This window comes from Phyllostomus hastatus, unplaced genomic scaffold, assembly GCF_019186645.2.
Source record: "Phyllostomus hastatus isolate PE091 unplaced genomic scaffold, TTU_PhHast_1.1 phas_scaffold_129, whole genome shotgun sequence".
NCBI classification, from domain to species: Eukaryota; Metazoa; Chordata; class Mammalia; order Chiroptera; family Phyllostomidae; genus Phyllostomus; species Phyllostomus hastatus.
The window spans coordinates 13,733,056-13,750,077 of NW_025334009.1; the positions used below are offsets into that span (position 1 = coordinate 13,733,056).

At 43.7% G+C, this 17,022-nt stretch overlaps 1 pseudogene; it reads right to left on the reverse strand.

Annotated features, from left to right (window-relative positions):
- Positions 1–15,755: 15,755 nt before the first annotated feature.
- On the reverse strand, positions 15,756–16,208 carry LOC123830741 (annotated as a pseudogene).
- Between the last annotated feature and the right edge of the window lie 814 nt (positions 16,209–17,022).

Here is a 17,022-nt window from a genome sequence, read left to right on the forward strand (position 1 = left end):
GCGTGTGATAAAGTGAGAAATCTGTGTAAAATGGTGAACAAATCATGTTTCTTTTCAATAAAAAAAAATGAAAGAAGCCCTGGCTGGTATGGCTCAGTGGATTGAGCACCAGCCTGCGAACCAAAGGGTCACTGGTTCAATTCCCAGCCAGGGCACATGCCAGGGTTGCAGGCCAGAACCCCAGTAGGGGAGCACACAAGAGGCAACCACACATTGACGTTTCTCTTCCGCTCTTCCTCTTTCCCTTTCCCTCTCTCTAAAAATAAATAATCTTTTTTAAAAATCTTAAAAAATGAAAGAAAATTTAGACAAAACACAATCTAAATTAAAAACTACACTTACAAAGCAAATTAGAATGTCATGATTTTGAGAAGCTTAAGGAAATTAAAAGGAGGTCTTATTTTAATATTTTGACACTTACTTTGGAAAGGTGAAGGCCTTAATCTACATTTTGTTTTGTTTCCTACTCTCAGAAGAGTGAGTCACTCTCCTTGATCATAGGGTGACTAATATGTAATCATAACTAATGACCTCTATTGGTGCTTGATTATTTAATTCAAGTCATAAATTTTGACAATGTTTAATGATACAGTTAGAAAATAACGAGATTCGGATGGAGAAAAAGTGGAAGGAACTTCAGGGCTCCTGTGTACGTCTTACATCTTTCATAACGGCAAGTCAAATTTGTCTAAATTTGTAACATTTGAAACCTACTTTTAAAAATTATTAATGTACCAATAGAAGAAACCAAATGAATGATATCACTATGAAAAATAAGATGAGTAGACGGAAGGTGGGGGAAGTGAGAAAATTCTTTATCGTACATAACAGAGAGTCCACCGCTAATGTTTAAAATTAACCATTGGAGCAATAAAGATTTCACATATTTTATAAAAAAGGTTTCACATATTTCACACTAAAGATTTCATATCTGGGGGTAACCACTGGAAGAATCAAAATTAGATGCTTTGTGGGAAGTGAATCAGAGGAAAATAGCAATGGGACAAGAAACTAGATGTTCATTGTATGCCCTTCTGCCCTGTTTGAATTTAAACTTTGCATTTACATAAACATTTTACCTGGCTTCTGTTCCCCCTCTGTGCCTTTGATCAGCCCCCATTTATGACTGTCAATTCTAACTCTGATATTTCTCTCACCTTCACAACATGGTTTCTCCTTAGTATCTGCCCATTCCTTAGCAGAACCCCAGAACTCAGGAATAAGGTCATTTAGTCCTCAGTTACGCCCTTCCCTGGACATTGGCCTATGCCTTGTAAGAAGGCAGTAGCTAGAAACTTATCTTCCCAACTGGCTTACGAGTGCTTTGATGAAGTTCCTCTGTTTGCCTAGAAAGCCCAGCACAATCATACAGGCATGCGCCAACTCATACCCCTTGACTGCACTGAGCCAGTTTCTAGCTATGTGACTCGAGCAAGCCACTTCAGCTCTTAAAGTTTAAGTTCCATCAGCCATAAAGAAGACAAATCTAAGATCCAAAATTCTGGGAGTCGATATATCAATATACCTGATTCAAGACACATTCCTTGGGAAAAAAAACAATAGACCTTACAGACATTTCCATTATTCACCCAATCACAAGTCAGAGTGGGATTGTGTAAAAAAATATTTGGCAGCTGGTTAGGGATAACTGAGCATTTTTGTGTGTCTCCTGGGGAGCCCAGCAGAATAAATTTTGCCTGAACTGAACATCTTCAAGCTGTGTGACACGGGACAGGTCACTTCACTAGTCTGGACCTCAGTTTCTGCAGCCACTGTGCAGTAGGAATGAAACAGATGTTCTTTGAGATCCCCCACCATCCCTAGGATTGTAGAAGGCTGCCTGGCCTGGCTTCACCATCCTAACACCTCCCAAGTTCATGGCCCAGTGGTCCGGGAAGCAAACCATACCACTTCTGCCATTCCCAGAATTTCCTAGATCCTTCCTAAATCTGACCCTAAAACACAAAATAGTGCTTTTGGACAGTTTTCACTGATCTTCACCTGATGTCCAGATTTTCTCTTTACCTTCTTCTTTGGACTGCATTTCTCAGATCATCCCTCCACCCCTGGCCACCTTGGCCCAGAACAGGAGTGCCGGTTCTCCGCGGCCCCATGCTCCACAGCCCTGGGCCATGTGCAGTGTCGCCCCACAAGGGAAGTGAAGTCCTGAATAGCCTAACGATTAAATTAAATTAAATCTATTTTTCCAGCAATGAGAGTAGCAGCAAAATGCCCAGCCAAAGAAACCCACAAGTGATGCACTCAATACATAATTGGTATTATCATTAAAGGTCAAAAATCAGTCATCAGTGAGGAATAGAACAATTATGTGGAACTAAATCTTCACCAGCCAATAAGCACCCAGCAAAGGTGGCTGGCATGCCATCAGGGAGTCATTTGGCCCTGGCAAATGAGAATTAGACTCTAATTATCCCATTGGCAGGTTTCAGAAATTTTTAAAATATACTCTCTGTAACTGTCACAGTGTCAAAACAATTATTTGCCTGCTTGAGCAGGTGTCAGACATTGTAAAGTATATATGTCCTTGTAAAATTAAACAGGAAACTTTTAGAAATTGGAGGTGTAAGCTAGGGCCCTAATTATACTACTACCAGTACCTGAAGTCTGTTGATGAGGAGGGAAGAACGCTGATTTTCCTTTTTCTCCTTCCCCCTCCTCCCAGGCACTGAATTCTGAGCATACATGAGGTAAAGGTAGAATGTGCTATCTGAACTTCAGGGAGGGATTCCAAGCCATTTTGCCTACTGTCCTTGCCTTTGAGCCATCACTGTACCTTAAACATGTATTAAATGTATTGGCATAGTCTGTGGACTTCATCTGTTTTGTTTCTTGATTTTCCGCAGTGGCCTGTAAGTTCAGCCAGACAGCATCTCTGTCCCATTTTACAGATGCACACACTGACTAATGAGTAGCGTTCCGAGGGTCCTGATTCCGAGAGGCCTACTCCTTCTCCTCCACGCCCCCCTCACTGCCTTTTTCTGGTTCCGTAACTAAACCTCCTCCAGAAGAGAATGGCCCCAGTGTTCACTTCCTATGGCTGTTTTGTGGATTCCGAGACTCTTGGGCAGATGGGTAGAAAGTAAAGCAGAAAGATACCTATGTGATACCCCTTGAGCTATTCACAGCTAATAGGCATTGAATGAATGTCGAGGGATTGATGGAAATAATAACACCATGAAGGGCCTCCCATATGCAAGGAGCATTTAACTGGTGTTGATTCGTAGCCTACTGTGGACAAGGCACGCGTACGAGTGGCTACGTCACACACGAAATAAGGCAAGACTTCTTTCCTTGAGAAGCTCCCACTTGAGTCAAAGAGTTGGATATGTTCTTGTTTTCTAAATACCACAGTGGCTCTCGTAAAAGTACCAAGTGCTCGAAAACCCAAGGGGAGAAGGAAAGAGTCACAGCTTAGGGTTAAGGGACGCTATCTTCCCAATGGCTATTAAGTACCTCCTAGGCATTTTATATTGTACACACATTGGTGACAATCTTCACAACTCTGCAAAAATGAAAGTGACCCACTTTCATCACCCCAAACCCCAGAGTCATCTTCAGGTTCCACAGTGAAGCACTATGGGGTACATGTGGAGTAGTGGGTGCTGGAAGTGCCCTGCCAGAGAGACCCTGCAGGGGTGCCCAACCTTCTGGCATCTCTGGGCCACCCTGGAAGAAGAAGAGTTGACTTGGGCCACACATTAAATACACGAACATGAAAAATTATGACCAAAAAAAAAAAAAGAGAGGGTTTTAAATACATTTACGATTTTGTGTCAGGCTGCATTCATAGTCATCCTGGGCCGCACGTGGCCCATGGGCCATGGGTCGGACCCCCCGGCTTTGCAGGCTGGTACTACTATGCCCCAGGTACTGTGACTACTGGGGGTCAGGAGCTCCAGCTGGCCACTTCCTTCAGAGAATTGCTCTTGGCTGATGACAGCCTGCTGGCCCAGAAAGTCGTGTCCCCGCCCCCAGGCATGGTCCAAAGCAGATCGCTGACAGGAGTTCAGTCAGCCCCTTGACTCAGGGTGGGAACCTCTCCACAGTGCGCTTTATACTCCAGAGCCCCCCCCCCCCGCCCCCGCACCCCGTGGATCAGGCCAAGGCTGAGTTTCCTGACACCACACCCTTGCTCACCTTTTCCTTTTCCCTTTTCTGTCCTGCCCCCGGCCTCCCCCCTGGTTTCTCCTAAGAGCACCCCCTCCCTAATCCCAGGTACCCAAATCCCTATCTCAGCTCTGCTTCTTAGATCTAAGACAGGGCTCAATAAATTGAGGATTTTTCTTCTTTATTCATCTGTCCGGAGGACTTTCTGTCTCTGGAATAAAGAATAGAGACCCTGGGTGGCAGCATCCGTAGTAGCAGTCACCGAAGGACTGGATGCAGCCACGAGTTCATAAATGCAGGAGGAGCCAGTCAACCTCCTCCCTGATGGGCCAGTCCGGACCTGTGCCAACCGAGTGCATTTTGTACCCTGTTTACCACAACAGGTGGGGGCAAGGAGCGGGTCGAGGACCTGGTGGAGGGGGACCTGGTGGAGGGGGACAGGTGGCGGGGCAGTGGGGTGCCATTGGAAAGGTTTCAATTCAGTGCTAGCCTGCATGTGTAGGTTAGCTTTGCTGTCCCCCTTTTAAGCAGAAGGGCAAAGAGATTGCCCACTGGTTGGAATGGCTCTTTCTGAAATATCGCTTCCTGACTCCACTGTTTCATCTCCACTGGCTTCCACCTCCCTCTACCCTCTCCTTTCACACTGGCTTCCCACAATCACCGCGGGGCGAGCCCGAGCTGATGAGGGCACCTGGCTTTGGCAGCGGCTCTTCAAAGCGAGAGGTCAGGTGTGTTCCTCGGATTTAATTAAGCTGGAAATGAAACCCATCCCTGGAGTGGCTCATCGTCTTTATTAGCACATTTCTTACTGCTTGTCAGGCCACAGTGGCTCCGGGTCTTGAAAAGGGAGAAGCGCGATGCTTCCCGGGCAGGGCCCGGTTCATCTGTTCCACACGGCATTTCAGGGCGCTCCCTCCATTCCGGCAGGGTGGGAAAAAGGACAGCATTCTCAGGCGCCTCTCTGGGGGAAAGAATCACCTTAAGATGAACAAAGGAAACTCTATTTTGAAATAACACACATGTATTTTCTTCATACACTATGTAAGCACCATAAAAATGTAAAAGATATAAAAGCAAAGCATAAAAAATCATTGGTTGCCATACCAGCTAGAGACAACCACAGCTAATATCGTGCCTCCCTTCTGCCAAGCACAGGTATGCGTTCCAGAGCTTAAACGCGGGTAGTGAGAGACAGAGAGAGAGTCGTCTCTTTAGGATACAGAGTCCGGAACCTAAACCGGTTGTGATTCACACTAGAATCCATTTTTTTAATTTATCTATATATTCACTAACACTAATTCATATAGGACACTAACTATGGTTCATGAGATTTTATTCCCCTCCTTTCAAGCAATCTGGAACCAGGGGAAAGAGAGAGGGACTTAATTTCCATGCTCAGGAATACCACAGACCATAACAAGGCACTCATGTTTTCCATGCCTAATAATATATTCTAGAGTCCCTCAGATTAATAAATGAGATGAAGGGATTTATGTGCTGCTGTGCGCTGAGAAGGGGGCTTACCAGTCTCCCAGAGTAATATCATTTGACATTCGGAGCTGTGAGACTGCAGCTGCAGAGGGCATTCATTTTTTAGCCTGATTTGTGTGCGGCGGGTGGCCGTCCCCTTCACATCCCCTCAGTGGGGTGAGGCTTGGCAGCTACAGGGCACTGACCTTTCTCACTCCGGAGATGTGATTGCCTTCCCACTGGTCATACAGAAACACTTAGCAAACTTCATACTGTGAACTCCATCCCACGCCAGCAATGCTGGTGTTTTATGACTGTCATGTGGCATTAGCCAGCGGAAAACTCACTAAGATGGGGAAGCCGTGCAGAATTAATAACTTCTAAGGTAGTAATTTAGTCCATTTTCATGCAACCAATAAGTACCACTTTGGCCAAAGGCAGAAGTCACAAAGTCATAGGCTGTGGAGTATAGAAGGGAACTGCAAGAACTTCCTGTCCAGCCTCTTTATTTTGCAAGTCAAGAAAACTGAAGGCCAAAGAAGAGGAGGCATTTATTCGTCAGAGTCACAGAGCTAGGATGGCATCGTGGTTTTCCACCTGCATGTGAGCAGCATCAGATCTTAAATGCAATCCCACGGGTATGTAGCTACAATACGCATGAAGCATCTAAGAAGGCAGACTGTGAGTGCAGCAGGGTTGAAACCCCAAGCTTCATCTCCCCTTGTCCATCTCAGCTCTGAGACATCTTGGGAAGGCCCAAGTCTCCAGGCAGCACAAATCAAAACCAACTTCCATGCTGGAGCATGCTGGCTCCAGGGACACTTCTTGTACCTCCAAATATTCTTTATAGAAACAAATAATCGATATTAGACTGGTAGGTCCTTTAAATTAGGAGAGTGTGATCTCACAGGCTTCTCCTTTGCAAAAAAGACACTAATGGACTTTAGGACAGCAGGTGAATTATCCATTATAAGCTGAACAGACAGTGAAACGAGTAGACATTGTGATCATCTCTTCCAGCATCAATTCTAGTCCTGGTCCACTGTAGAACGCTATGTGGTTTAGGTGGGACTAACCTCAGCTGCAATTCCAGGGGTGGTTCAGGACTGGCCTCAGCCAGGTAGCTATGAGCTGAATTGGCAAATGTCAACAGTAGACTCAGATGCAGTGAGAAAGAACAAACATTGACCTTGGCATTGGCAAATGAAGCCGGGTTTGCTAACTGAGGAACACAAAAGGATATCAGGGTGCTAAAAAAAATATGTTCAGCAGAGAGGTTGACGACATTCTCCAAAGGAGTTGTAAGTTTTCAGGTTATAAAAGTTCTAAACAATAGACCCACGGTTACAGACAATAAATCTGAAAAAGGTCACATCGGACTGCTAGATGCTCAACTGCCTCCTCCATAAATAATGCTGCAAGTGCTTTGCAGCTCAGCTCATCTGAGCAAGTCTTGAGACTCCCTCATTTGGGTCTGTTGCAAACCATCACTTTTGCGATTACATAATATACAACTAAAGAGTGCAATATGCTTGAACACAAATCCGGTCCTAATTACTATTCTTGGCCTTTTCATGGCTAACATAACCTGACCTGGTGAGTCTGTGAACTAAGGATTGCCAAAACAAAATGGGACTCAGTTGCCTATCCTTAGGAGTTAGACCAAGATGCCATTACACAAACTGGGAGGTCCTTAGAGTGCAATTATGACTCGGGGCCACAGTGATGAATTCAAAGTGAGACATGTGCCTTAAGTAGTCCAATCAGAGGAATGTTCAGGATTTTTGTTTGATAGCTTAGGTAGAGATAATCTTTCCTAAAAATATTAATAAATAAACAGGAAATTGTCTTTTATACTGTTGACTTTTCTAAAGCTGTAGGCAATCCCACCTATGATAAAGCTAATACCCAGGAAAGGAGAAGAGAAAACAGGAAGAAACTGACTCCTTGGCATCATGGAGCTGCTTGATCAACCCTCACCTGAAATCAGCCCTTCTACAATTTCTGTTCCACAAGCCAATACATTCCTTTTATTTAAGCCATGATGACTTGAGTTCTTTGGTACTTGCATTGGAGAACATTCTTACTGATATGCAAACATATGATGGTTTCTCAAGTTCATAAAAGCCTGAGATATCAATGCTTGCTACTTTATTAGGAAAATTCACTTTAAGAACTCTGCAGTGTTAGGCCAGTAAATCCAATCCTTCACTCAATAGTTTAGGTCAACAAACATATGTGGAGACCTACTTGTGCCATAGCCTGTATTAGGCAGCAGGCTAAACAGGATCCCCCCTCTCCAGGCAGTAACATCTTACTAAATATTGACAGTAACAACAAAGTGAGGGGGATCTGCAAGTTACTTTTTAATACTTCAAAAGTCCCAGAGGAAAAAAAATCACATTTTTAACCAGAACATGGGGCTCTAGTTACTTTTGAATAAGGTAACACTGGTAAACCAAGGCAAGAAGTTCTGATTGGAAGTTCTCAGAAATGGGAATATACATTTAAAGCTAATTAATTGTTTTTCTTTTTTTAAAGGCAGGAAATCTCCCAACCTAGAGAGATTATGTTAAAAAAAAAAAAAGGAAGAGGAGAATGATGGGAGCGGGGGGTGGGGAAGAAGGAAAGGAAGGAGGAAGGAAGGAAGGAAGGAAGGAAGGAAAGAGGGAAGGAGGGAAGGAGGGAAGGAAGGAAGGAAAGGAGGAAAGGAGAAAAGAAGGAAATAGATTAATTGAGGGAGGAGCTAAATCAATTTATAACTTAGTCACTTTTACATGTGCTAAGGTGTCATAGACTCTGTTCTTCTAAACTACTTCATTTCCACCTCTGCTGATTTGCAAGAAAAGCCACCTTCACAATTACCCAGAAACAATATGCTAATAAAGATGAATAAAAAGCTTCATTGCCCCCCACCACCACTTCACAATGCAAGAACATCATTCCAAAAATACATACCGAGCTCCCAAAAGAGGTACTACGTTAGCTTCCTTGAGCTGCCATAACAAATTGCCATAAACTGGGTGACTTAAAACAACACAAGTTTATTCTCTCCCACTTCAGGAGGTCACAAGCCTGAAATCAAGGCATCAGCGGGGCTACACCCAACGGAAGGCTCCATGGGGGGGTCTTTGATGGCCTCTGCCAGCTTCTGCTGGCTCCTAGGGTTCCTTGGCCTGTGGCTGCGTCATTCCAACCACTGTCTCCATCTTCACATGGCCTTCTTCGTGTGTTTCTGTGTGTCCCATCTCCTTCTCCTTTCTCTTATAAGAATCCTTATAAGCGCTTAGTCACCCTAAATCCAGAGGATCTCAGCTGGAGATCTTTCATTTAGTAATTCCATCTTCAAAGAGCCTGTTTCCAAATAACATCATATACACAAGAACCAGGGGTTGGAACCTGAATAGGACTTTCTGAGGGACCATTCTCCATGGTACGAACTTGGTGAATGCATCCTCCTGCTTTTTTTAAAATACCCTGTCTGAGGAAATCACCACCTAAACCAATGCCAGCCCTTCAAAAGCAGTGTCACTGAGACTGAACTCATTCTTACTCCCCTCGAATGTGCTTCTTTTCCAGAATCTCTTACTAGTGATGCCCCCACCTTGAATCAGTGGCTATGCACTATTTTACATCTGAAATTTCTCTTGCATCCATTTCCTCCTCCACTCACAACCACTCTTTCAGGTGTTTGTATTTCTCGCGTACCGGGCTCGTCACTGGTCTTCCTGACCTTGGTTTCACTATCTCTTGCCTCTAATCCATCCTCCCTCCCACCAAATGGTTGATTTTCCTGAAATAAGAATCTGTTCAAAACCCACCAATGACTTTTCCCATTTACCCCATCTTCTCCTTACCAGGGTGGTCTCCCCAGTTGCATCGGTGGAGCTCGGGGAGGGGAAGTGGCCCGCCCCGAGCCCCACAGCCAGGATGAGAGCTGAGATAGGAACCCAGGTCTCCTTCCCCTGAACACGGCTACTGTTCAGTTCCCCCAAATGATGTACATTTTGCAAACACCTAATGTCATCTCAACTCCTCACTAATCCAACAACCAAGGGAAGAAAAAATAACTTGTGCCGATTTTACAAGTTATACTGTTAACTTAGAGAACTAGTTTCAAAAAAAATACTGTGTTTCATGATAGGTGGCCTTTGACACACAGGCTTTCCTTTCATTTATAAGTAATTCTGTCCCTTCCTACCCTCTCTCCCAAAAGTGGCACCATACAGGTTGCTAAGCAATTGTCCCTGACAAGGACTCCGCGCCTGTCAATAAAATGGAATATTCTCCCATTCTCTGTTCCCTCTTAGTACTGAGAAGGATGTCAATCAAAGAACATCAGTAAATGCTGGCTTTTAAGCGAAAGCAGAAGGCCCTGACAGGCAGGGAATAAAAGATGCCTATTTTTAAACTAGTCCTTTCTTAAAGCTAGGCAAGTTGAGTGAAAGAGAGACAAGGTTCACTAGCGTTCTTCTCTGGGAGGTGAATGGTCTCCTTCAGGCCCAGCCATTGTCTTCATTTAAGAAGGACGTCTTGTTTGTCCAAAGAACAGTTCTCAGTTGGGTGCTACTGCTCTTTGTAAATCAAAAACAAAAAGGCTCAATAGCCCTGGCTGGCAGGGCTCAGTTGGTTGGGCATTATCCCTCAACCCAAAAGGTCGTGGGTTCAATTCCCAGCCCAGGCACATGCTTATCCTGGTCAGGGGGCATACAGAAGGCAGAAAATTGATGTTTCTTTCTCACATTGAAGTTTCTCTCTCTCTCTTTCTTCCTCCCTTCCCCTCTCTCTAAAATTAAAAAAAAAATCTCAATAAATATGTGTCTAAAAATAATATTTTTTTTCCCAAAGGCTCAGGAATTTAGATTTTCAAAAGGTTGGCCATCATATTTAACTAAGTAAGACCTTCAGATAAGGGAGGATTGATATGCAGGCTGTGTGTCATTAAATGGTATTAAATTTAACCTATATTTATTTATATTCGATAAATACAGTCCACGTCATTGTGTATATACCCCCACCAGAGCTACCATCCTTGTGCACAGCACTATGCTCTGCAAAGACAAGGACACAGAGATCAAGATAAAGGGGTTCATCCTAACCTTCTCCCCTATAACATGTACTAGTCTGACACAGGCTCAATATCTGTGCACATACCTGCAAGGTGGAGCATCTAGTCAAGCCAGAGAAAAATCTGTGTTATATTTAAGATTGAAGTAATTAATCAAACCACTATTCTATTTGCTACCTCCCTAAAAGGAAACTTCAAACTATTTTACCCGAAACTGATCTAGGTTTTAGAACATAGGGCTCTGTTACTTTTTTACTCTATTCTATTCTATTCTATTTTACGAGTTTAAAGTGCAAGTGAGTTCATTTTTTTAAGATTTTATTTATTTATTTTCAGAGAGGGAAGAGAGGGAGAAAGAGAGAGAAACATCAATGTGCGGTTGCTGGGGGCCGTAGCCTGCAACCCAGGCATGTACCCTGACTGGGACTCGAACCTGCGACACTTTGGTTCACAGCCCATGCTCAATCCACTGTGCTATGCCATCCAGGGCAGCAAGTGAGTTTATTAGCAAAGCAGTGAGACAGAGAGGGGTCCGCTCCACAGACAGAGCAGCCAGCCGGGCTCTGTTGCTCAGAACGTACCAAGTAGCTCTTGAGCCCACACCTGAATCATTTTACTGAATAGGCTCATTAACCTTTGCTCAAATATATGCATATGTTCCTAGCAGGTGGCAGCATTCTTCAATCCCTGGTGACATCCAGATGATTCTAGCACAAACACTGAAATGTCAGTGTTGCTAAACTTTTTAATTACACAGCCGTATTAACTTCGTGCGACATAGGAAATGGCACACAGCAAAGTTCTAGTTCAAATAGCCTGCCCCGAAAGCACATGCGTGCAAGGAAGAGAGAGTACAATGGACTTCACGCAAAAGCCCGTGAGAGTCCAGCGGGAAGATAACTTGGACTCGGTGAGCCCGTGAGAACGAAGGCGGTAGGAGAGGGCCAACCCCAGTACAAGGGAATTCCCCGCCAGCGCGGCACAGAGGAGCTTCAGACCTCCCCCACCTGTGCCAAGCCAGAAAGCGTGAGATCGGTCACTGGGAGTAAGAAGCACACGGCATGCTGTTATAAGCTTTCCCCTAATAAGACAGATAAGAGACCTGCTGGCTTACATATTTTTCTGGGAGAAACACTGCGTTCTCAGTAATACTTATGTTTGGTTTAGTTTCTAATCCTCCTGGCATTATGCTCCTCAAAAGTTCTTAACCCCCCAACCCCTACTGCCCTTCCACCTACTCTCCAGCCTCCAGACACAGAATTTCGAATCATATCCGTAACCTTAGGATCCGGGTGTAGATGGCATCTTGACACAGGTGCAGACATTGGGAACACTGAGGTTGCCTCCTTTCATTTCCAGTCCCAGCCCATCACTCACATGTCAGGAAATGGCTCTCAAACCTGTTCCCGCTACTGAAACGTGATCAGCAGAAGGAGTGTGAGCTTTGAGGTCATCCATCCAAATCTGGGCTCTGTGCCTTCCCTCTGAGCTCCAGATTGTCTCTTCTTTAAGGTAAGGGTAATAATGGCCGCACACTGGAGTTGTGCAAAGGACTGAATAAAAGGCCTACCCCAACCATTGTCCCATAGTAGGTGTTTATGAAATGCTAGTCTACCGCCTTCCATTGGCGTGTGCAGCGTATGATGTATTCATCTTTGCATCACCAACAGCACAAAACGTAATGTATTGTAAAATGCTCTTTATTTTTTAAAAATTGTTTTCACATTCATTGCTGTCACTGCTCAGCTCATCCGCCAACCATTTCTGCCTTCCACATGACAGACAACAGCCCAGAAAATGCGCTAGAGTGTTGCTAAGCAGCTAAGTGACTATGAAAGATAATAATAAAAGGAATACATCAGTAACCTTGTCCTTGACATTCAGAGATGGTGATAGGAGTGGTATAATATCGTGTGAGTGAAAATATCAACTCTCACGAAATCCTTATATTTTCCAGGTTACCTGAAAACAAAGACCGCTCTCCATGTGATGACTTAACCATTCTCTGCAACACTCATGGACTCTATATCACGACTTGCGGTTTTAAAAAGGCCAGTCTGTTACCCACAACATCCCCTAGCACTCTACAGCCATGTCTGTGTATACATGGGCGGGAGCATGGAGATGATGTGAAAATGTGGGGAACCAACCACGCACAAATACCACACCACACAGACCGTGAGAGCGCCTGCCTCATTGTCCCTAATGTGACTGCCCCATTTGAGCACTGCAGCTGTCTTAAGGGGATCAGAAAAGCAACGGTAGCTGTCTGACAGAGATGCCTAGACTTAGATGTGAGAGAAAGAAACCAGAATTAAAACTAAATAAAGGTGATAAATAAGTACGGTTTACCATATCTCCCCTCACCCACCCATGTTAGCAATTGCTCCCAAGCGTGTGCATGTAGATTTTTTAAATTGCACGTGTTCCACTTTGCTCTGACTTGTGCTTCCGGAAGGGTAGGCTGCCCATCCTATTTTAAAACTGGAGCAGAATTCCAATATAAGTCCTTCTGCCCCTTCTGAAAATCTTCATAAAAGCAAAACGGCACAAATGCCACTTTCGGGGAAAGCAGTACACATACATATAATCTGAGGGTTCTGGATTTCAGGTGAGAGCTCCTCAAAGCAGCCGAGAAGAGGCAGGCGCTGCGCCAGAAGACACAACAAGCAGCAGCCTGGGGTGGCAAGGCCCCTCCGTGGGGCAGCTCAGAAAGCGCCCATAAAAAATATGCTTCCGGAAAATGAGGAACTCATCCTCAAGCAAGCGACCCCTCTTGTTGGCCGCAGAGATGAGCTCTACTGCCAGAAACAGTCTGACTCTGTGGCAGAAAAGACAAAGAAAGCTCTTGAGTCATGAAGTTTGGACAACTCCTCTGGGCATCCTGTGCCCACTCCTGCCATCACTAAGGAACAGCCCATACAGAGCTCATCCAGCAACATAAAATTGATGAAAATATTAAAAATAAAAATATATAGGTAAAACATTGATACAAACATACTATAAGCAAAGCAGGAAAGAGTAGCAAAACTTACCCCCAATATTATGTAAATCTAGATTTTCTTTATAGCATCATATCATATACTAATATTTGTTCTAAAACTACGAGCCATTTTTCCACCAATTTACTGAAGTAAATTGTACTTGGGGCTGTTATATAGACATTCACACATTTGCATCATTTTCTCAAAGGTAATTTTTTTTTCAAAAATTACAGAAAGTTGAGATATGGAACTTTAACCTTGATCCATCTTTAGTGAAAATTTTTCATTTTTAAAAGTGTTTGTCATTATCACACTATTTTCTAACAAAACATTCTCTAAAAAAATTTTTATGAAATTGTACAGAATACTTCCTGAGTGAAGAGGGCAGAACTATGGAAATCACTGGATTTGGAATAAAAAAGTAGGGGCTTGAACGTAAAAGCTCAATATAAGTTCCATGAAGCTTTATATATAGTCTTGGCTCCTCCTCCCTCCACCCAAACCTTAGCCTCTCACGCACCCTGTCGTCTTCAAGACCCGGAGAACAGGAGGTCTGCTGTCTGTTGGCTTAACCTAATGCGAGATTTATCTAGTCACTACTGGCATTTTGAGCCTGATGATTCTTTGCTGTGGGGAGACGTCCTGTGTGTTGTAGAATGTTTAGCAGCACCCCTGACTGCTACTCACTAGATGCCAGCAGCACCCTCTCCGGTAGTGACAATCAGAGATGTCTCCAGATACTGCCAAGCATCCCCCCCACCCCACCCCCGGCAGACAACACATTGCCTGGTTGAGAACCACTCCCTTCAGAATAGAAAAACGTTCTGTGGGTATGGGACCGCTCTGAGCATCTCATGGGAAGTCTAATGGACAGTAAGGGATTTCTCAGAGCACTTTAGGATGGAAGTATTCCGTGGAGATCTGTGCAGTGTTTTTTCACTCAATTGGCCTCCTGAGTGACAGCCCACAGCTCACTACAGACCCCCTTTTCTCGGCCCTTTTCATCATGACAACATCTGACCCTTCTGTATCCAGGTCCTCGGCCCCAAGAAAGAAGTTTTCACAGAGGAAATGCAACCCTGCTCTAATGCTGACTATGTTTAGCCAGTCTTTCTCTGCTATTCTCTGAGTAATTATTCCTACCCTCTTCTGTATATTTATGTATAACATAAACAATATTTCCATAGCACTCCTGATCTAGCATTTACAAGCTGTTGTAATAAGGGTGAGGTGCTGATGAAGGAAGATCGTTCCCCAGTCCCTCACTCAGACAGATGAAGAACTGGAATCAGGGTCTATCTAGTTCTGCCACTTATTGGTGAAGTGATCTTGGACAAGTTATTTAATCCCTCTGAATCTCTGCTCCCTCAATGGTAAAACACCTGCAGCGGTGTCTGCTTCCAGAGGGAAGAGGTAAATGAGATAATCTGTGCAAACACCTAGAAAGTACCTGTCCTTAAATAATCGATCGATAAATGCAGCTGCAACTACTCTTGCAGCTTATTCTTTTTTATCTTAATACCATCTGAAAAGGTAGCCAATAGTACAGCTCTCCCCATTCTACTGTACTGCTGTTTGAACAACTGACTCACTTACTGGGTAATGAGCATTTTAGTTTCATTGTATTATTCATTTAACTGGACTTGTTGTTCACATGAAATTGCTAGAGAACGGTGATATACGTAGCTTCGCTGAGAGTCACACTAACCTTCTGCTCACTTTGCACAGCAAAATGCCAAAATTTGAAATGAGAGGCGCCCACAAGAACAGAGAATGAAGCAGATTCCGTGAGGAGCTCGGGGACAATACAAACCGACTGAAGTGACTCGCTGCCTTAGTTCACTCGTCTCACGCTCTCCCTCGCATTTCAAGTAAGCCGATCAAAACCCCAAAAAACCACCTCTGCTGCAAGATGAGAAATCATTTGAAATGAAACAGCACATTCCATTGCTTAATATTCCCATAAAAAGTGGAAGAGATATAAGAGCAAAAAGCAGCGGTAATATAATTCAGAAAAAGAATTACTCTAGAAAGCAAGGGGGGTAACAAACCTTTTAGACACATTGCTCCTTATTTTCTTTTTAAATGTTACTTCATGTCTTTTATTAACCCATGTATGGTGACTTGTTTTCTGGTTTGTTGAAGCAATAGGCCAGACAGCATTTGCCACAGTAATGTCTGTCGAAGTGGCTGCCCATGAAAACTCCAGCACCACGTTCATCTGAAGGCACTCTACAAAGGCAACTGATTCGGCCATTCTCATCCACTTTGTCATACTTCAGGACAACTTAACCTTTTTTCTCTTATGCTTATTCTTTTTGGGAGTGGTGTAAGACTTCCTCCTCCTTTTCTTAGCACCATCCCGAAGTCTCAACACAAGAGGCAGAGTGGACCCCTTTTCAATATTGCAGTCAGACAAAGCGCGCCCATCTTCCAGTTCCTTGCCGGCAAAGATCGGTTTGCTGATCAGGAGGAACTCCTTCCTTATCCTGGATCTCGGCCTTTACATTTTCTATTGTATCTGAGGGTTCAGCCTCGAGAGTGATGGTCTTCCCCATAAGGGCTTCACAAAAATCTGCATCTTGGTGGCCACTCCACCACAGATGGCAGATCAAAAAGGGAGCTGCTTTAATATTCTTTATTTTCAAATAAAGAATATTAAAGTTCCTTGAAAAAAGTTTAAAGAAGAGATAAAAGAAAATCTAAGGAAACAGACAGAGATGGAGAATTGCCTGTCCGCTCTCAGGAAAGAAAGACATAATGGCTTAGCCCTTGAGAGAATGAAAAAAAAATCCACCATCCTGGGAGGAGCACAGTTTCGTTTGAATCTCCGCACTACCACTTACTAGCAGCATGAACCCTAAGCAAGTGGAATCCCTCTCTGAGCCCGTATCCTCATCTATAAAATCAAGATAAAACCTACTTCACTGGGTTATGATAAGAATTAAACAACAAAATAACCTGGCCTAGTAAGAGTCTCACAGGACACAATAAATGTCCCTCCTTTCATGCCCTCATTCATCTCCATTTGTCCCTTCCTTTGTCTGTCCCTGCATCTGTCTGTCAGACTCTCTCAGTTTTTCTGTTAATAAAAACTACACCTAACTCTTCGATCATGTAAAGAAGGTGAAGAGGAAGATTTGAAAACCACAAATCATTCCCTAAACCATTCATTTCAATCAACATTCCCAGCCAGAATTTGTCCACAGTTTATAACAGAATCTATGCTAGTGTGTGTGTGTATTACACATATGTGTAATATATATGTACACACATACATGTATATACATAGCACAAAATACATATACAAAGTCTACATACAAATATAAATGTGAGCCCATATATTTAATGGGGAAGATCTCCCTTACTCTA